The 21,474-nt window shown below is 45.1% G+C and overlaps 1 protein-coding gene across 16 annotated transcripts in view; it reads right to left on the bottom strand.

The window, feature by feature from the left end:
- The window catches only part of znf536 (zinc finger protein 536), a 189,252-nt gene that overhangs the window by 46,624 nt on the left and 121,154 nt on the right, over positions 1–21,474 (bottom strand). The window lies entirely within an intron of this gene.

Genomic DNA, 21,474 nt, shown 5'->3' with positions numbered 1-21,474 from the left:
AATAACAAGATGGAAAGCAAAATCATATCAAATGCGGTATATTGGGTTGGAAGGCCAATTTATAACCCATTGTTTTATGTTTTGTTATATTGAATATAATGCACCCACACGCACATACAGAGACACACACATGCATCCATTACCGTATGAATGGGAACAGCTACTCTCTGCAACTCCCAAGATCCCAGCCTGGATTTTGTCTCCCGCTCGCCTCTAAAATAATGAATAGAATAATTGTCATGTAGCTGTTAGCATCCGATATTCATTCTCTACTTCCGAGGTGAACTTGATACTTCAATTCGCTGTACTTTCAGGAAATGATGAGGCCAATATCATCAAGGTAATCGAGCTAGAACGAGAAGGAGAGAACATGAAGCATTTCAAAAGCTTTTCAGCACAGAAGAGTTCATATCTGGGAAATTAGCAGGGGGGGGGGGGGGTCTTTTTAGAGATCCCACAGCTGCTAAGGGAGAGCAACAGGTATCATCCAGAGGGGTTGAAAACAGCTATTACAACTAATTGCTCTTTGAAACTAGCATTTGCCCTGGTGAGTGACAAGGTGATAATTCACCTCGGCGCAAGTTAAAATGGTAATATTGCACATGTGAAATAGCACCTCTGCCTCACCCGTCATCTCACACTGCACAATGCACAAAAGGAGTATCGCCAACACTGTCTGTCGCCTAAGAAACTCAGAGAAACCGACATCCTCCAGACAGCTTAATCGTGGGAGAACTTTCCCCTTCCAGCGATGTTATCAGATAAAGACTCCATGGGTGTGGGAAGGATCCGCAGAAGGCTGATCTCACCGGCGTTTTGTACGGGGGAGCGGTGAAGACGGTCAGGGACCTATTGGGTTGACCCGTGCAGGGAAGGAAGTGCGTCGCTCCCAGTCGGGTAGTTCGTCAGGGATCATCAGTGTGAGACAGGTTCTCGTTGACATTAGTGCATGGCATTAGTGTTAAACACAATCTCACTCATTTCAGCACACATCATCAGTGTGAGACAGCCTCTCATGGCCGTTGGCACACGCACAGGTGTCTTAGTGCATTGAGCTAACCCAGCCCCCCCTACTTGTCAGAGCTGTGTGGCTGTTTGTACCCGGCCCTCCCTACTTATCAGAGCTGTGTGGCTGTGTTTGTACCCAGCCCTCCCTACTTATCAGAGCTGTGTGGCTGTTTGTACCCAGCCCTCCCTACTTATCAGAGCTGTGTGGCTGTTTGTACCCAGCCCTCCCTACTTATCAGAGCTGTGTGGCTGTTTGTACCCGGCCCTCCCTACTTATCAGAGCTGTGTGGCTGTGTTTGTACCCAGCCCTCCCTACTTATCAGAGCTGTGTGGCTGTGTTTGTACCCAGCCCTCCCTACTTATCAGAGCTGTGTGGCTGTTTGTACCCAGCCCTCCCTACTTGTCAGAGCTGTGTGGCTGTTTGTACCCAGCCCCCCCTACTTATCAGAGCTGTGTGGCTGTGTTTGTACCCAGCCCTCCCTACTTATCAGAGCTGTGTGGCTGTGTTTGTACCCAGCCCCCCCTACTTGTCAGAGCTGTGTGTTTTTGTTTGTACCCAGCCCTCCCTACTTATCAGAGCTGTGTGGCTTTGTTTGTACCCGGCCCTCCCTACTTATCAGAGCTGTGTGGCTGTTTGTACCCAGCCCTCCCTACTTATCAGAGCTGTGTGGCTGTTTGTACCCAGCCCTCCCTACTTGTCAGAGCTGTGTGGCTTTGTTTGTACCCAGCCCTCCCTACTTATCAGAGCTGTGTGGCTGTGTTTGTACCCAGCCCCCCTACTTGTCAGAGCTGTGTGTTTTTGTTTGTACCCAGCCCTCCCTACTTATCAGAGCTGTGTGGCTTTGTTTGTACCCGGCCCTCCCTACTTATCAGAGCTGTGTGGCTGTTTGTACCCAGCCCTCCCTACTTATCAGAGCTGTGTGGCTGTTTGTACCCAGCCCTCCCTACTTGTCAGAGCTGTGTGGCTTTGTTTGTACCCAGCCCTCCCTACTTATCAGAGCTGTGTGGCTGTTTGTACCCAGCCCTCCCTACTTATCAGAGCTGTGTGGCTGTGTTTGTACCCAGCCCTCCCTACTTGTCAGAGCTGTGTGGCTGTTTGTACCCAGCCCTCCCTACTTATCAGAGCTGTGTGGCTGTTTGTACCCGGCCCTCCCTACTTATCAGAGCTGTGTGGCTGTTTGTACCCGGCCCTCCCTACTTGTCAGAGCTGTGTGGCTGTGTTTGTACCCAGCCCTCCCTTCTTGTCAGAGCTGTGTGGCTGTTTGTACCCAGCCCTCCCTACTTATCAGAGCTGTGTGGCTGTTTGTACCCGGCCCTCCCTACTTATCAGAGCTGTGTGGCTGTTTGTACCCGGCCCTCCCTACTTATCAGAGCTGTGTGGCTGTGTTTGTACCCAGCCCTCCCTACTTATCAGAGCTGTGTGGCTGTTTGTACCCAGCCCTCCCTACTTATCAGAGCTGTGTGGCTGTTTGTACCCAGCCCTCCCTACTTGTCAGAGCTGTGTGGCTGTTTGTACCCAGCCCTCCCTACTTATCAGAGCTGTGTGGCTGTTTGTACCCAGCCCTCCCTACTTATCAGAGCTGTGTGGCTGTTTGTACACAGCCCTCCCTACTTATCAGAGCTGTGTGGCTGTGTTTGTACCCAGCCCCCTCTACTTGTCAGAGCTGTGTGGCTTTGTTTGTACCCAGCCCTCCCTACTTATCAGAGCTGTGTGGCTTTGTTTGTACCCAGCCCTCCCTACTTATCAGAGCTGTGTGGCTGTTTGTACCCAGCCCTCCCTACTTGTCAGAGCTGTGTGGCTTTGTTTGTACCCAGCCCTCCCTACTTATCAGAGCTGTGTGGCTGTTTGTACCCAGCCCTCCCTACTTGTCAGAGCTGTGTGCTGTGTTTGTACCCAGCCCTCCCTACTTGTCAGAGCTGTGTGGCTGTTTGTACCCAGCCCTCCCTACTTGTCAGAGCTGTGTGGCTTTGTTTGTACCCAGCCCTCCCTACTTGTCAGAGCTGTGTGGCTGTTTGTACCCAGCCCTCCCTACTTGTCAGAGCTGTGTGGCTGTTTGTACCCGGCCCTCCCTACTTATCAGAGCTGTGTGGCTGTTTGTACCCAGCCCTCCCTACTTGTCAGAGCTGTGGGGCTGTTTGTACCCAGCCCTCCCTACTTGTCAGAGCTGTGTGGCAGTTTGTACCCAGCCCTCCCTACTTATCAGAGCTGTGTGGCTGTTTGTACCCAGCCCTCCCTACTTGTCAGAGCTGTGTGGCTGTGTTTGTACGCATCCCTCCCTACTTGTCAGAGCTGTGTGGCTGTTTGTACCCAGCCCTCCCTACTTATCAGAGCTGTGTGGCTGTTTGTACCCAGCCCTCCCTACTTATCAGAGCTGTGTGGCTGTGTTTGTACCCAGCCCTCCCTACTTATCAGAGCTGTGTGGCTGTGTGTACCCAGCCCCCCCTACTTGTCAGAGCTGTGTGGCTTTGTTTGTACCCAGCCCTCCCTACTTATCAGAGCTGTGTGGCTTTGTTTGTACCCAGCCCTCCCTACTTATCAGAGCTGTGTGGCTGTTTGTACCCAGCCCTCCCTACTTGTCAGAGCTGTGTGGCTTTGTTTGTACCCAGCCCTCCCTACTTATCAGAGCTGTGTGGCTGTTTGTACCCAGCCCTCCCTACTTGTCAGAGCTGTGTGCTGTGTTTGTACCCAGCCCTCCCTACTTGTCAGAGCTGTGTGGCTGTTTGTACCCAGCCCTCCCTACTTGTCAGAGCTGTGTGGCTTTGTTTGTACCCAGCCCTCCCTACTTGTCAGAGCTGTGTGGCTGTTTGTACCCAGCCCTCCCTACTTGTCAGAGCTGTGTGGCTTTGTTTGTACCCAGCCCTCCCTACTTATCAGAGCTGTGTGGCTGTTTGTACCCAGCCCTCCCTACTTGTCAGAGCTGTGTGCTGTGTTTGTACCCAGCCCTCCCTACTTGTCAGAGCTGTGTGGCTGTTTGTACCCAGCCCTCCCTACTTGTCAGAGCTGTGTGGCTTTGTTTGTACCCAGCCCTCCCTACTTGTCAGAGCTGTGTGGCTGTTTGTACCCAGCCCTCCCTACTTGTCAGAGCTGTGTGGCTGTTTGTACCCGGCCCTCCCTACTTATCAGAGCTGTGTGGCTGTTTGTACCCAGCCCTCCCTACTTGTCAGAGCTGTGGGGCTGTTTGTACCCAGCCCTCCCTACTTGTCAGAGCTGTGTGGCAGTTTGTACCCAGCCCTCCCTACTTATCAGAGCTGTGTGGCTGTTTGTACCCAGCCCTCCCTACTTGTCAGAGCTGTGTGGCTGTGTTTGTACGCATCCCTCCCTACTTGTCAGAGCTGTGTGGCTGTTTGTACCCAGCCCTCCCTACTTATCAGAGCTGTGTGGCTGTTTGTACCCAGCCCTCCCTACTTATCAGAGCTGTGTGGCTGTGTTTGTACCCAGCCCTCCCTACTTATCAGAGCTGTGTGGCTGTGTGTACCCAGCCCCCCCTACTTGTCAGAGCTGTGTGGCTTTGTTTGTACCCAGCCCTCCCTACTTATCAGAGCTGTGTGGCTTTGTTTGTACCCAGCCCTCCCTACTTATCAGAGCTGTGTGGCTGTTTGTACCCAGCCCTCCCTACTTGTCAGAGCTGTGTGGCTTTGTTTGTACCCAGCCCTCCCTACTTATCAGAGCTGTGTGGCTGTTTGTACCCAGCCCTCCCTACTTGTCAGAGCTGTGTGCTGTGTTTGTACCCAGCCCTCCCTACTTGTCAGAGCTGTGTGGCTGTTTGTACCCAGCCCTCCCTACTTGTCAGAGCTGTGTGGCTTTGTTTGTACCCAGCCCTCCCTACTTGTCAGAGCTGTGTGGCTGTTTGTACCCAGCCCTCCCTACTTGTCAGAGCTGTGTGGCTTTGTTTGTACCCAGCCCTCCCTACTTATCAGAGCTGTGTGGCTGTTTGTACCCAGCCCTCCCTACTTGTCAGAGCTGTGTGGCTGTGTTTGTACCCAGCCCTCCCTACTTGTCAGAGCTGTGTGGCTGTGTTTGTACCCGGCCCTCCCTACTTGTCAGAGCTGTGTGGCTGTGTTTGTACACTAACAGACTAACAAAGACCAAATTAATGATAATTAGCCACCTGATGAGGACAGTATTATTGGCAATTAACAGGTTTCATCCTATCGCAGTGTATTAAGAGGGTTACACAGTTAGGGAAAGAATAAAACACAGAAAATATATAAATATCTTTCGAGTCTGACTGGGAATGCTGGTATCACTGTCGCTCACTCTGTTTTCCTATAATAGTCCATGGGTCCATGAATTAGGTGGCTTGGTAATTACTGAGCAGCAAATTGAAAAAGCTGTAAAGAACACAGGCTTTAATCTGTGTGTGTGTGTGTGTGTGTGTGTGTGTGTGTGTGTGTGTGTGTGTGTGTGTGTGTGTGTGTGTGTGTGTGTGTGTGTGTGTGTGTGTGTGTGTGTGTGTGTGTGTGTGTGTGTGTGTGTGTGTGTGTGTGTGTGTGTGTGTGTGTGTGTGTGTGTGTGCGTGTGTGTGTGTTTCAGAGACTGTATTTCACTACAGCATCCAAATGTATGATTGCGTATGTGTGCGTGTTTGTGCGCATGACAGAATGAGAGAAAAATAAAGAGAGTGAGAAATAGAAAGAAATAGATAGAGAGGGAATAGAGAGGGAGAAATAGACAGAAAGAGAACCAGAGAGCGAGACGGAGAGAGAGAGAGACAGCGAGAGAGAGAGAGAGAGAGAGAGAGAGAGAGAGAGAGAGAGAGAGGGAGAGAGAGAAATAGACAGAAAGAGAACCAGAGAGCGAGTATGAGAGGTGTTTGAACTGCAAAGCCCTGCTTTCTTCTCGACAGAGAAAGTAACGGAGCTGTAATGCCGGCTATGATCCTGTACATCTGTGACATCCCCCAGTCAAGGAAAGGCACATTATGTTTTTAATGATCATAATAACTTTAAAGAACCTGTTCAGAGGGACCCACACATATGATCCTTTTAATAATCTGGTCTGAGCTTGACACAGGCTCTGCTCAGTAGTGGAGGGGGGCTGACAGGCCCTGGAGTACCACAACCCTGCGTCTAACCTCTACGATTGCGGGTTCAAGTCCCACACAGGGAGGGCCGCCTTCAAATCTCTCCCTCTTGACAGAGATAATTGGCCACCAGTGACATGAACACTGCTACAACTAAGTAGTCAACCAACCCTACAACCCCCTGACAAGAAACCGAAAAAATCTCCTGCGAGCATAGGCTAGCAGACCGACGCTGTCAGAGGAGACTGTACTCAGGGCTAAAAATATCAGAGAAGGCTTGAATACATTGACTTTTTTTTTTTTTTTTTTTTTTACATAGTTTGTGTTCCTGACACAGGCAATCTGTGTCTGTGTTCGCTGTTTCTTCTTCTTCTTCTCTCTCTCTTTCCCTCCTCCTCCTCCTCCTGAACTTCCCGCGGTGCGAGCTTGGCATGAGCCACTTGTGCAGCGCGCATCGGGAACATACTGCGCCTGCATTTGAGGGGCTTTGTAAATTGATAAACCCAAAGGACCACGTGGTGGATTCACACGTCTCCTCACCAGAAATATTGTTATAGACAATGATCCGTCTCCTTCTCTCACTCGAAAAATACCTCTCAGTATCCCTCGTTCATTCTTTCCACTCGGTCTCCTCCTTCTCTCCCTCTTCTTCCTCTGCAATTCCAGCAGGGGGTGTTATGCCCTTATGAACTATTATCAAGAGGGGGAGACATACAACCCCCCCCCCCTACACCCCCACTTCCCTGCACCCCTACACCCACCACCGGTCTGCCTTTCTCCCCGAAGATGCTCGACAGCAGACATACCACCAGCGCCTTGCCATTCTAACGTCAGTAGCTACATTTGCCTTGGATCCTCATGTGTAGCAGCCCTGCTTCTCCACGTCAAGTGCTATAACATTAACACTGACAGACTGACCCTGTTTAACCCTAGTGCCGGGGCTACCCCTGACCGTGTCACCGAGCTGAAAACGCCAGTGCCTTCCATGCCCCTGGAATGTCTGGGTTATGTGGCAAAAGTCGGGTGAGGGTGCTAAGGCTGAGGATTCTGATTGGACTGCACTCTTAGCAGTAAGATACTGTGCACTCTTAGCAGTAAGATACTGTACACTTTTAGCAGTAAGTTACTGTGCAGTCTTAGCAGTAAGTTACTGTGCAGTCTTAGCAGTAAGATACTGTACACTCTTAGCAGTAAGTTACTGTGCACTCTTAGCAGTAAGTTACTGTGCAGTCTTAGCAGTAAGTTACTGTGCACTCTTAGCAGTAAGATACTGTACACTCTTAGCAGTAAGTTACTGTGCAGTCTTAGCAGTAAGTTACTGTGCAGTCTTAGCAGTAAGTTACTGTGCACTCTTAGCAGTAAGATACTGTGCACTCTTAGCAGTAAGTTACTGTGCAGTCTTAGCAGTAAGTTACTGTTCACTCTTAGCAGTAAGATACTGTACACTCTTAGCAGTAAGTTACTGTGCACTCTTAGCAGTAAGATACTGTACACTCTTAGCAGTAAGTTACTGTACACTCTTAGCAGTAAGATACTGTACACTCTTAGCAGTAAGTTACTGTGCACTCTTAGCAGTAAGTTACTTTGAACTCTTAGCAGTAAGTTACTGTGAACTTTTAGCAGTAAGATACTGTGCACTCTTAGCAGTAAGTTACTGTACACTCTTAGCAGTAAGTTACTGTACACTCTTAGCAGTAAGATACTGTACACTCGTAGCAGATAGTTACTCTGCACTCTTAGCAGTAAGTTACTTTGAACTCTTAGCAGTAAGTTACTGTGAACTTTTAGCAGTAAGATACTGTGCACTCTTAGCAGTAAGTTACTGTACACTCTTAGCAGTAAGTTACTGTGCACTCTTAGCAGTACGATACTGTACACTCTTAGCAGTAAGATACTGTGCACTCTTAGCAGTAAGATACTGTGCACTCTTAGCAGTAAGATACTGTACACTCTTAGCAGTAAGTTACTGTGCACTCTTAGCAGTACGATACTGTACACTCTTAGCAGTAAGATACTGTACACTCTTAGCAGTAAGTTACTGGACACTCTTAGCAGTAAGTTACTGTACACTCTTAGCAGTAAGTTACTGTGAACTTTTAGCAGTAAGATGCTGTGCACTCTTAGCAGTAAGTTACTGTACACTCTTAGCAGTAAGTTACTCTGCACTCTTAGCAGTAAGTTAATGTGCAGTCTTAGCAGTAAGTTACTGTGCACTCTTAGCGGTAAGTTACTGTACACTCTTAGCAGTAAGTTACTCTGCACTCTTAGCAGTAAGTTACTGTGCACTCTTAGCAGATAGTTACTGTGCACTCTTAGCAGTAAGTTACTGTACACTCTTAGCAGTAAGATACTGTACACTCTTAGCAGTAAGTTACTGTGGACTCTTATCAGTAAGTTACTGTGCACTCTTAGCAGTAAGATACTGTACACTCTAAGCAGTAAGTTACTGTGCACTCTTAGCAGTAAGATACTGTACACTATTAGCAGTAAGATACTGTACACTCTTAGCAGTAAGTTACTGTACACTCTTAGCAGTAAGTTACTATGCACTTAGCAGTAAGTTACTATGCACTTAGCAGTAAGATACTCTACACTCTTAGCAGTAAGTTACTGTGCACTCTTAGCAGTAAGTTACTATGCACTTAGCAGTAAGATACTGTACACTCTTAGCATATAGTTACTGTACTCTCTTAGCAGTAAGTTACTGTGCACTCTTAGCAGTAAGATACTGTACACTCTTAGCAGATAGTTAGCAGTAAGTTGCTATGCTCTTAGCAGTAAGATACTGTACACTCTTAGCAGATAGTTACTGTACTCTCTTAGCAGTAAGTTACTGTGCACTCTTAGCAGTAAGATACTTAGCAGTAAGATACTATTAGCAGTAAGATACTGTACACTCTTAGCAGTAAGTTACTGTACACTCTTAGCAGTAAGTTACTATGCACTTAGCTGTAAGATACTGTACACTCTTTGCAGATAGTTACTGTGCACTCTTAGCAGTAAGATACGGTGAATTCTTAGCAGATAGTTACTGTACACTCTTAGCAGTAAGATACTGTACACTCTTAGCAGTAAGTTACTGTGCACTCTTAGCAGTAAGATACTGTACACTCTTAGCAGTAAGTTACTGTACACTCTTAGCAGTAAGTTACTGTACACTCTTAGCAGTAAGTTACTGTGCACTCTTTATAGTAAGTTACTGTGCACTCTTAGCAGTACGTTACTGTGCACTCTTAGCAGTAAGTTACTGTGCACTCTTAGCGGTAAGTTACTGTACACTCTTAGCGGTAAGTTACTGTACACTCTTATCAGTAAACATCAGAATTTGAGGTAGTGACAGGTGACCTTGCCCATAGGGACATCCTAATGTGAGTGGCATAGCAGCACTGAGCCAGTCTCGCTTTTGTGACACTGTCTGTTAGCTACACCGAGCCAGTCTCGCCTTTGTGACACTGTCCGCTAGCTACACTGAGCCAGTCTTGCCTTTGTGACACTCTTAGCAGTAAGATACTGTACACTCTTAGCAGTAAGTTACTGTGCACTCTTAGCAGTAAGTTACTGTACACCCTTAGCAGATAGTTACTATGCACTCTTAGCAGTAAGATACTGTGCACTCTTAGCAGTAAGTGACTGTATACTATTAGCAGTAAGATACTGTACACTCTTAGCAGTAAGTTACTGTGCACTCTTAGCAGTAAGATACTGTACACTCTTAGCAGATAGTTACTGTGCACTCTTAGCAGTAAGATATTGTACACTCTTAGCAGTAAGTTACTGTACACTCTTAGCAGTAAGTTACTGTGCACTCTTAGCGGTAAGTTACTGTACACTCTTAACAGTAAGTTACTGTACACTCTTAGCAGATAGTTACTGTGCACTCTTAGCAGTAAGATATTGTACACTCTTAGCAGTAAGTTACTGTACACTCTTAGCAGTAAGTTACTGTACACTCTTAGCAGTAAGTTACTGTACACTCTTAGCCGTAAGTTACTGTGCAATCTTAGCAGTAAGTTACTTTCACTCTTAGCGGTAAGTTACTGTACACTCTTAGCAGTAAGTTACTGTACACTCTTAGCAGTAAGTTACTGTACACTCTTAGCAGTAAGATACTGTACACTCTTAGCAGTAAGATACAGTACACTCTTAGCGGTAAGATACTGTACACTCTTAGCAGTAAGTTACTGTACACTCTTAGCAGTAAGTTACTGTGCACTCTTAGCAGTAAGATACTGTGCACTCTTTATAGTAAGTTACTGTATACTCTTAGCGGTAAGATACTGTACACTCTTAGCAGTAAGTTACTGTACACTCTTAGCAGTAAGATACTGTGCACTCTTAGCAGTAAGTTACTGTACACTCTTATCAGTAAGTTACTGTACACTCTTAGCAGTAAGTTACTGTGCACTCTTAGCAGTAAGATACTGTGCACTCTTAGCAGTAAGATACTGTGCACTCTTAGCAGTAAGTTACTGTGCAGTCTTAGCAGTAAGTTACTGTGCACTCTTAGCAGTAAGATACTGTACACTATTAGCAGTAAGTTACTGTGCACTCTTAGCAGTAAGATACTGTACACTCTTAGCAGTAAGTTACTGTACACTCTTAGCAGTAAGATACTGTACACTCTTAGCAGTAAGTTACTGTGCACTCTTAGCAGTAAGTTACTTTGAACTCTTAGCAGTAAGTTACTGTGAACTTTTAGCAGTAAGATACTGTGCACTCTTAGCAGTAAGTTACTGTACACTCTTAGCAGTAAGTTACTGTACACTCTTAGCAGTAAGATACTGTACACTCGTAGCAGATAGTTACTCTGCACTCTTAGCAGTAAGTTACTTTGAACTCTTAGCAGTAAGTTACTGTGAACTTTTAGCAGTAAGATACTGTGCACTCTTAGCAGTAAGTTACTGTACACTCTTAGCAGTAAGTTACTGTGCACTCTTAGCAGTACGATACTGTACACTCTTAGCAGTAAGATACTGTGCACTCTTAGCAGTAAGATACTGTGCACTCTTAGCAGTAAGATACTGTACACTCTTAGCAGTAAGTTACTGTGCACTCTTAGCAGTACGATACTGTACACTCTTAGCAGTAAGTTACTGTACACTCTTATCAGTAAGAGACTGTACACTCTTAGCAGTAAGTTACTGTGCACTCTTTATAGTAAGTTACTGTGCACTCTTAGCAGTAAGTTACTGTACACTCTTAGCGGTAAGTTACTGTACACTCTTAGCGGTAAGTTACTGTACACTCTTAGCAGTAAGATACTGTGCACTCTTAGCAGTAAGTTACTGTACACTCTTAGCGGTAAGTTACTGTACACTCTTAGCGGTAAGTTACTGTACACTCTTAGCAGTAAGATACTGTGCACTCTTAGCAGTAAGATACTGTACACTCTTAGCAGTAAGATACTGTGCACTCTTAGCGGTAAGTTACTGTACACTCTTAGCAGTAAGTTACTGTGCACTCTTTATAGTTAGTTACTGTGCACTCTTAGCAGTAAGATACTGTACACTCTTAGCAGTAAGATACTGTACACTCTTAGCAGTAAGTTACTGTACACTCTTAGCGGTAAGTTACTGTACACTCTTAGCAGTAAGTTACTGTACACTCTTAGCAGTAAGTTACTGTGCACTCTTTATAGTAAGTTACTGTACACTCTTAGCGGTAAGTTACTGTACACTCTTAGCAGTAAGATACTGTGCACTCTTAGCAGTAAGATACTGTACACTCTTAGCAGTAAGATACTGTGCACTCTTAGCAGTAAGTTACTGTACACTCTTAGCAGTAAGTTACTGTGCACTCTTAGCAGTAAGATACTGTGCACTCTTTATAGTAAGTTACTGTACACTCTTAGCGGTAAGATACTGTACACTCTTAGCAGTAAGTTACTGTACACTCTTAGCAGTAAGATACTGTGCACTCTTAGCAGTAAGTTACTGTACACTCTTATCAGTAAGAGACTGTACACTCTTAGCAGTAAGTTACTGTGCACTCTTTATAGTAAGTTACTGTGCACTCTTAGCAGTAAGTTACTGTACACTCTTAGCGGTAAGTTACTGTACACTCTTAGCGGTAAGTTACTGTACACTCTTAGCAGTAAGATACTGTGCACTCTTAGCAGTAAGTTACTGTACACTCTTAGCGGTAAGTTACTGTACACTCTTAGCGGTAAGTTACTGTACACTCTTAGCAGTAAGATACTGTGCACTCTTAGCAGTAAGTTACTGTACACTCTTATCAGTAAGAGACTGTACACTCTTAGCAGTAAGTTACTGTGCACTCTTTATAGTAAGTTACTGTGCACTCTTAGCAGTAAGTTACTGTACACTCTTAGCGGTAAGTTACTGTACACTCTTAGCGGTAAGTTACTGTACACTCTTAGCAGTAAGATACTGTGCACTCTTAGCAGTAAGTTACTGTACACTCTTAGCGGTAAGTTACTGTACACTCTTAGCGGTAAGTTACTGTACACTCTTAGCAGTAAGATACTGTGCACTCTTAGCAGTAAGATACTGTACACTCTTAGCAGTAAGATACTGTGCACTCTTAGCGGTAAGTTACTGTACACTCTTAGCAGTAAGTTACTGTGCACTCTTTATAGTTAGTTACTGTGCACTCTTAGCAGTAAGATACTGTACACTCTTAGCAGTAAGATACTGTACACTCTTAGCAGTAAGTTACTGTACACTCTTAGCGGTAAGTTACTGTACACTCTTAGCAGTAAGTTACTGTACACTCGCAGTAAGTTACTGTGCACTCTTTATAGTAAGTTACTGTGCACTCTTAGCAGTACGTTACTGTGCACTCTTAGCAGTAAGTTACTGTGCACTCTTAGCGGTAAGTTACTGTACACTCTTAGCGGTAAGTTACTGTACACTCTTAGCAGTAAACATCAGAATTTGAGGTAGTGACAGGTGACCTTGCCCATAGGGACATCCTAATGTGAGTGGCATAGCAGCACTGAGCCAGTCTCGCTTTTGTGACACTGTCCGCTAGCTACACTGAGCCAGTCTTGCCTTTGTGACACTCTTAGCAGTAAGATACTGTACACTCTTAGCAGTAAGTTACTGTGCACTCTTAGCAGTAAGTTACTGTACACCCTTAGCAGTAAGTTACTGTACACTCTTTGCAGTAAGTTACTGTACACTCTTAGCAGTAAGTTACTGTTAACTCTTAGCAGTAAGTTACTGTACACTCTTAGCAGATAGTTACTATGCACTCTTAGCAGTAAGATACTGTGCACTCTTAGCAGTAAGTTACTGTATACTATTAGCAGTAAGATACTGTACACTCTTAGCAGTAAGTTACTGTGCACTCTTAGCAGTAAGATACTGTACACTCTTAGCAGATAGTTACTGTGCACTCTTAGCAGTAAGATATTGTACACTCTTAGCAGTAAGTTACTGTACACTCTTAGCAGTAAGTTACTGTGCACTCTTAGCGGTAAGTTACTGTACACTCTTAGCAGTAAGTTACTGTACACTCTTAGCAGATAGTTACTGTGCACTCTTAGCAGTAAGATATTGTACACTCTTAGCAGTAAGTTACTGTACACTCTTAGCAGTAAGTTACTGTACACTCTTAGCAGTAAGTTACTGTACACTCTTAGCCGTAAGTTACTGTGCAATCTTAGCAGTAAGTTACTTTCACTCTTAGCGGTAAGTTACTGTACACTCTTAGCAGTAAGTTACTGTACACTCTTAGCAGTAAGTTACTGTACACTCTTAGCAGTAAGATACTGTACACTCTTAGCAGTAAGATACTGTACACTCTTAGCGGTAAGATACTGTACACTCTTAGCAGTAAGTTACTGTACACTCTTAGCAGTAAGTTACTGTGCACTCTTAGCAGTAAGATACTGTGCACTCTTTATAGTAAGTTACTGTACACTCTTAGCGGTAAGATACTGTACACTCTTAGCAGTAAGTTACTGTACACTCTTAGCAGTAAGATACTGTGCACTCTTAGCAGTAAGTTACTGTACACTCTTAGCAGTAAGAGACTGTACACTCTTAGCAGTAAGTTACTGTGCACTCTTTATAGTAAGTTACTGTGCACTCTTAGCAGTAAGTTACTGTACACTCTTAGCGGTAAGTTACTGTACACTCTTAGCGGTAAGTTACTGTACACTCTTAGCAGTAAGATACTGTGCACTCTTAGCAGTAAGTTACTGTACACTCTTAACGGTAAGTTACTGTACACTCTTAGCGGTAAGTTACTGTACACTCTTAGCAGTAAGATACTGTGCACTCTTAGCAGTAAGATACTGTACACTCTTAGCAGTAAGATACTGTGCACTCTTAGCGGTAAGTTACTGTACACTCTTAGCAGTAAGTTACTGTGCACTCTTTATAGTTAGTTACTGTGCACTCTTAGCAGTAAGATACTGTACACTCTTAGCAGTAAGATACTGTACACTCTTAGCAGTAAGTTACTGTACACTCTTAGCGGTAAATTACTGTACACTCTTAGCAGTAAGTTACTGTACACTCTTAGCAGTAAGATACTGTACACTCTTAGCAGTAAGATACTGTGCACTCTTTATAGTAAGTTACTGTACACTCTTAGCAGTAAGTGACTGTACACTCTTTATAGTAAGATACTGTGCACTCTTAGCAGTAAGTTACTGTGCACTCTTTACAGTAAGTTACTGTGCACTCTTAGCAGTAAGTTACTGTGCACTCTTTATATTAAGATACTGTGCACTCTTAGCAGTAAGTTACTGTGCACTCTTAGCAGTAAGATACTGTGCACTCTTAGCAGTAAGTTACTGTGCACTATTAGCAGTAAGATACTGTACACTCTTAGCAGTAAGTTACTGTGCACTCTTAGCAGTAAGTTACTGTGCACTCTTTATATTAAGATACTGTGCACTCTTAGCAGTAAGTTACTGTGCACTCTTAGCAGTACGTTACTGTACACTCTTAGCAGTAAGTTACTGTGCACTCTTAGCAGTACGTTACTGTACACTCTTAGCAGATAGTTACTGTGCACTCTTAGCAGTAAGATACTTAGCAGTAAGATACTATTAGCAGTAAGATACTGTACACTCTTAGCAGTAAGTTACTGTACACTCTTAGCAGTAAGATACTGTACACTCTTAGCAGTAAGATACTGTGCACTCTTTATAGTAAGTTACTGTACACTCTTAGCATTAAGTGACTGTACACTCTTTATAGTAAGATACTGTGCACTCTTAGCAGTAAGTTACTGTGCACTCTTTACAGTAAGTTACTGTGCACTCTTAGCAGTAAGTTACTGTGCACTCTTTATATTAAGATACTGTGCACTCTAAGCAGTAAGTTACTGTGCACTCTTAGCAGTAAGATACTGTGCACTCTTAGCAGTAAGTTACTGTGCACTATTAGCAGTAAGATACTGTACACTCTTAGCAGTAAGTTACTGTGCACTCTTAGCAGTAAGTTACTGTGCACTCTTTATATTAAGATACTGTGCACTCTTAGCAGTAAGTTACTGTGCACTCTTAGCAGTAAGATACTGTGCACTCTTAGCAGTAAGTTACTGTACACTCTTAGCAGTAAGATACTGTACACTCTTAGCAGTAAGTTACTGTACACTCTTAGCAGTATGTTACTGTGCACACTTTATAGTAAGTTACTGTGCACTATTAGCAGTAAGATACTGTGCACTCTTAGCAGTAAGTTACTGTGCACTCTTAGCAGTATGTTACTGTGCACACTTTATAGTAAGTTACTGTGCACTATTAGCAGTAAGATAATGTACACTCTTAGCAGTAAGTTACTGTACACTCTTAGCAGTAAGTTACTGTACACTCTTAGCAGTAAGTTACTGTGCACTCTTAGCAGTACGTTACTGTACACTCTTAGCAGATAGTTACTGTAAACTCTTAGCAGTAAGTTACTGTGCACTATTAGCAGTAAGATAATGTACACTCTTAGCAGTAAGTTACTGTACACTCTTAGCAGTAAGTTACTGCGCACTCTTAGCAGTAAGTTACTGTGCACTCTTTATAGTAAGTTACTGTGCACTCTTAGCAGTAAGTTACTGTACACTCTTAGCAGTAAGTTACTGTGCACTCTTTATAGTAAGTTACTGTGTACTCTTAGCAGTACGTTACTGTACACTCTTAGCGGTAAGTTACTGTGCACTCTTTATAGTACGTTACTGTACACTCTTAGCAGTAAGTTACTGTACACTCTTAGCGGTAAGTTACTGTGCACTCTTTATAGCAAGTTACTGTACACTCTTAGCAGTACGTTACTGTGCACTCTTAGCAGTAAGATACTGTGCACTCTTAGCAGTAAGTTACTGTGCACTCTTAGCAGTAAGTTACTGTGCACTCTTAGCGGTATGTTACTGTACACTCTTAGCGGTAAGTTACTGTACACTCTTAGCAGTAAGTTACTGTACACTCTTAGCAGTAAGTTACTGTACACTCTTAGCAGTAAACATCATAATTTGAGGTAATGACAGGTGACCTTGCCCCTAGGGACATCCTAATGTGAGTGGAATAGCAGCACCGAGCCAGTCTCGCTTTAGTGACACTGTCTGTGAGCTACACTGAGCCAGTCTCGTCTTTGTGACACTGTCCGTTAGCTACACTGAGCCAGTCTCGCCTTTGTGACACTGTCCGTTAGCTACACCGAGCCAGTCTCCCCTTTGTGACACTGTCCGTTAGCTACACTGAGCCAGTCTCGCCTTTGTGACACTGTCCGTTAGCTACACCGAGCCAGTCTCGCCTTTGTGACACTGTCTGTTAGCTACCCCGAGCCAGTCTCGTCTTTGTGACACTGTCCGTTAGCTACACCGAGCCAGTCTCGTCTTTGTGACACTGTCTGTTAGCTACACCCAGCCAGTCTCGTCTTTGTGACACTGTCTGTTAGCTACACCGAGCCAGTCTCGTCTTTGTGACACTGTCTGTTAGCTACACCGAGCCAGTCTCGCCTTTGTGACACTGTCTGTTAGCTACACCGAGCCAGTCTCGTCTTTGTGACACTGTCCGTTAGCTACACCGAGCCAGTCTCGCCTTTGTGACACTGTCCGTTAGCTACACCGAGCCAGTCTCGTCTTTGTGACACTGTCCGTTAGCTACACTGAGCCAGTCTTGCCTTTGTGACACTGTCCGTTAGCTACACCGAGCCAGTCTCCCCTTTGTGACACTGTCCGTTAGCTACACTGAGCCAGTCTCGCCTTTGTGACACTGTCCGTTAGCTACACCGAGCCAGTCTCGCCTTTGTGACACTGTCTGTTAGCTACACTGAGCCAGTCTCGTCTTTGTGACACTGTCCGTTAGCTACACCGAGCCAGTCTCGTCTTTGTGACACTGTCTGTTAGCTACACCGAGCCAGTCTCGTCTTTGTGACACTGTCCGTTAGCTACACCGAGCCAGTCTCGTCTTTGTGACACTGTCTGTTAGCTACACCGAGCCAGTCTCGCCTTTGTGACACTGTCTGTTAGCTACACCGAGCCAGTCTCGTCTTTGTGACACTGTCCGTTAGCTACACCGAGCCAGTCTCGCCTTTGTGACACTGTCTGTTAGCTACACCGAGCCAGTCTCGCCTTTGTGACACTGTCTGTTAGCTACACTGAGCCAGTCTCGTCTTTGTGACACTGTCCGTTAGCTACACCGAGCCAGTCTCGCCTTTGTGACACTGTCTGTTAGCTACACCCAGCCAGTCTCGTCTTTGTGACACTGTCTGTTAGCTACACCGAGCCAGTCTCGTCTTTGTGACACTGTCCGTTAGCTACACTGAGCCAGTCTCGTCTTTGTGACACTGTCCGTTAGCTACACCGAGCCAGTCTCGTCTTTGTGACACTGTCTGTTAGCTACACCGAGCCAGTCTCGTCTTTGTGACACTGTCCGTTAGCTACACCGAGCCAGTCTCGCCTTTGTGACACTGTCTGTTAGCTACACCGAGCCAGTCTCGTCTTTGTAACACTGTCTGTTAGCTACACCGAGCCAGTCCCGCCCTGTAGCTTAGCAATAGATGAGGACAGAGGAAAATCTAAAGCCTGGTCGTGGTAGCAGACGTTTCTACTTCCTATTACCGTGACACTGAGTTGTTGAATCATACTTGTCCAAACAAGCAATTGTTCACTTTTCTAAAACAGGCGAATCAAGATAACCGTTTATCTAACAATCATCAACAACAAACAAAGAACCACAATGACAGCAGCCCAGACACTACAGGGCACACGCAGAGTGTCCTCGTGCGCAGAAAGCCAGAGATACGCGTATAAGTGATGTGAGCATAGCTTTCGGTCTCTATATATCACTCTGTCGCTATCTCTCTCCTTCTCCTGTGAGAGGTGCTTCACTTTGAGTTATGCTATTTCTCCCAGCAACACCTAAGCGTGCCCACCCAAGCCCTGTCCTAACCCTCGCATTCAGCAACGCTGCCTCTTCAGACTGCCAATCTCAACCAACGAGAGAGTGTGAGTGGTAACGAAAGGTGCACACTGTAACAATGTACAGTCTGTTGTATAACTTTTAAATGTTGTACTGTTTAAGTAATACAACAGCACAGGCCTAATCATGTATGACTCTAGATAGGCCTCGATCACAAGTGGCTAATGACTGTGTGAAACACATCCACATTGGCTGACCTCAACAACACAGTGGACCAATAGCAATCTTAACACTACACTCTGTACAAATGAGATATCAGAGGGAATGGAATGATCACTGTTGATTTGCCATTAATATATTTAGAGAAATGTGTGTGTGTGTGTGTGTGTGTGTGTGTGTGTGTGTGTGTGTGTGTGTGTGTGTGTGTGTGTGTGTGTGTGTGTGTGTGTGTGTGTGTGTGTGTGTGTGTGTGTGTGTGTGTGTGTGTGTGTGTGTGTGTGTGCGTGCGTGTGTGTGTGTGTGAAGGACCCACCCCTAGCTCTGGGCATGCTAATGAAGAGAGAGCCACTTACGACGCTCAGCTCTCTGTCGAGCCCAGCCCATGTGCTCGACAGCCCAAATTCAGGCGAGAATTTCGATATTAATGATTTATGCTCTATTTGCATACAAACCTAATGCAAACCCACTTCAGATAATCACATTTTGCCAGTTCTGAATTGAATTTTCAGGACGGCTTGCCACCCCCACCTCAAATAACTGTGGAGAATATGTTCCTTGCAATTCCCATGGAAGACCCCTCCATAAGGAGATCAGGAGGGGATGAAGGGAGGGGCTAGTGGGATTTATTAAGGAAGACTTTCTGCTACTTTATATGGGGTAGGTAGACGTGACTATTATCCATGCCCTCTACATATTCACGCAGTGAGAGGATCTCCTGTTACCTGCATCTACCGTGACCTCCATATCTAACAGCGCTGCTGTCACCTGTACTTGACTACAGGAAACACATTGTGAAGTTTTGGAGAATGTTTCCTGAAGGGTTTATGAATGACTGTTTACTGGATTTCTGTCACCTCTGGAAACCAAACTTGCGAGGTCTCTGGAGCAGATGTCGCCAGGAGACGGAGTGTTGTGGGGGGTGGAGAAGGAGGCGGGGTCAGGCTTGGCACACTTCCATCCAGCTGTGCTTAGCTAGCCGAGAACCAGAGGATGAGTGCATTTTAACTGAGAATGACCTGTCCGCGGAACACTCACAGCACATACAGAGGGGAGGTGGGTTCGGACTGGTCCGGTGACTGTTTCTGTTTCTCTACCCCTGGTTGTGGGGGCTAGAGGGGTTTCCTTGGGAGGTTCTCAGGGCTTGATAGACCAATGTAGCCTAGCGAGGTGTTGTTGGTCGGTGTTGTTGTGCCTGGTAAACGTCAGTGTGAGTGTAACACTAGACGCATGGTGAATATTTAGCAGGGGTGAAATAGAGGTGAGTGTTACGGGGTCAAGAAGAGCTCCAGCTACATGGGCTCTGACACGCTGACATGCTACTTAGCCACCCAGCCTCCCTGCCGGGGCTAGGGAACTTGATTACTGTCACACACGCACACACACTCACGCATGCACGCAAACACACACACACACACACACACACACGCACACACACGCACACGCACACACACACACACACACACACACACACACACACACACACACACACACACACACACACACACACACACACACACACACAACCTGACTATGAGCACTAACATCATACACTGAGTGTACAAAACATCATGAACATCACAAAACTCTTTCCATGACACAGACTGACCAGGTGAATCCAGGTGAAAGCCCTGATCCCTTGTTGATGTCACCTGTTAAATCCACTTCAATCGGTGTAGATGAAGGCGAGGAGAGAGGTTTGAGACAATTGAGACACGGATGGTGTACGCGTGCCATTCAGAGGGTGTATAGGCAAGACAAAATATTTAAGTGCCTTTGAACGGGGTGTGGTAGTAGGTGCCAGGTGCACCGGTTTTGGTCAAGAACTGCACCGCTGTTGGGTTTTTCACACTCAACAGTTTCCCGCGTGTATCAAGAATGGCCCACCACCCAAAGGACATCCTGTCAACTTGACGCGATTGTGGGAAGCGTTGGGGTCAACATGGGCCAGCATTCCTGTGGAACGCTTTGGACACCTTGTAGAGTCCACGCCCCGACCAATTGAAGCTGTTCTGAGGGCAACTCAATACTAGGAAGGTGTCCTTAATGTTCTGTACACTCAGTGTATATTCATCTCTTATGTTTCGTGGATTATCTCTTGGGTCAAGAGATTATAAAAGAGTGTCAATGCCGCTGAGCTGTATACATAGTCAACAGCTAGGCCCTATTACAATGAGAGACTGACTCGAGCTAGGGGACAATAACATACACATAAGAAAGCCCTTTGTTCCATAGACAAAGCCTGATCTAAAAAGGTCAGGCATTCTCGGTTCTGTTGAAAAGCGACTACGTCACAAGGGTGGATTTCAAATGCCTTTTGGTTAAAGGAGGACATTCCAACACAAAAGCACTTACAAAGTAAAAATGCCACTCATTTTCATCACTGTGAATGACCCTCTAAGATGGTAAAATATTCAACAGGTTCCACGATGACAGACATAGTTTCCATGACAGTAAAGGTCAACTAATCATGGACAATTGTGTCATTTCTTTATGATGGGTGACGTATTCACGATCCACTGGTGTACCAGATTGTTGTACCTGACTGCTATTTATGATGACAACATTGATCCTCTAAGTAGAAAACCAATTGACTGAAGAGTATTGTTATTCATTTCTTTTGAATATGGGCTTTGATTCAATTATTTCGGAAACAGTAAGACAAAAACATATCATAAAACTATTTCTCGTGTAAATATATTGAGTATTTTGTAGCATGTCGAAATCTTAATGGAAATAGGCCTATTTTTTTGTCTGTTAATCCTAAATCAATTTGCAACGGGATTGTTTATCTAACAAAATAAAATATCTGTCTTGCCATTCGATATTTGTAGAATATGAGCAGTGGTATCAGCCTTAACACTAAATGAATTCAGGTTGCTAGAGAACACGCCTCGG

This window comes from Salvelinus fontinalis, chromosome 4 (genome assembly GCF_029448725.1).
Source record: "Salvelinus fontinalis isolate EN_2023a chromosome 4, ASM2944872v1, whole genome shotgun sequence".
Classification (NCBI taxonomy): Eukaryota; Metazoa; Chordata; class Actinopteri; order Salmoniformes; family Salmonidae; genus Salvelinus; species Salvelinus fontinalis.
Note: the sequence above shows the minus strand (reverse complement) of the source record. Positions and strands in the feature narration are given on the sequence as shown.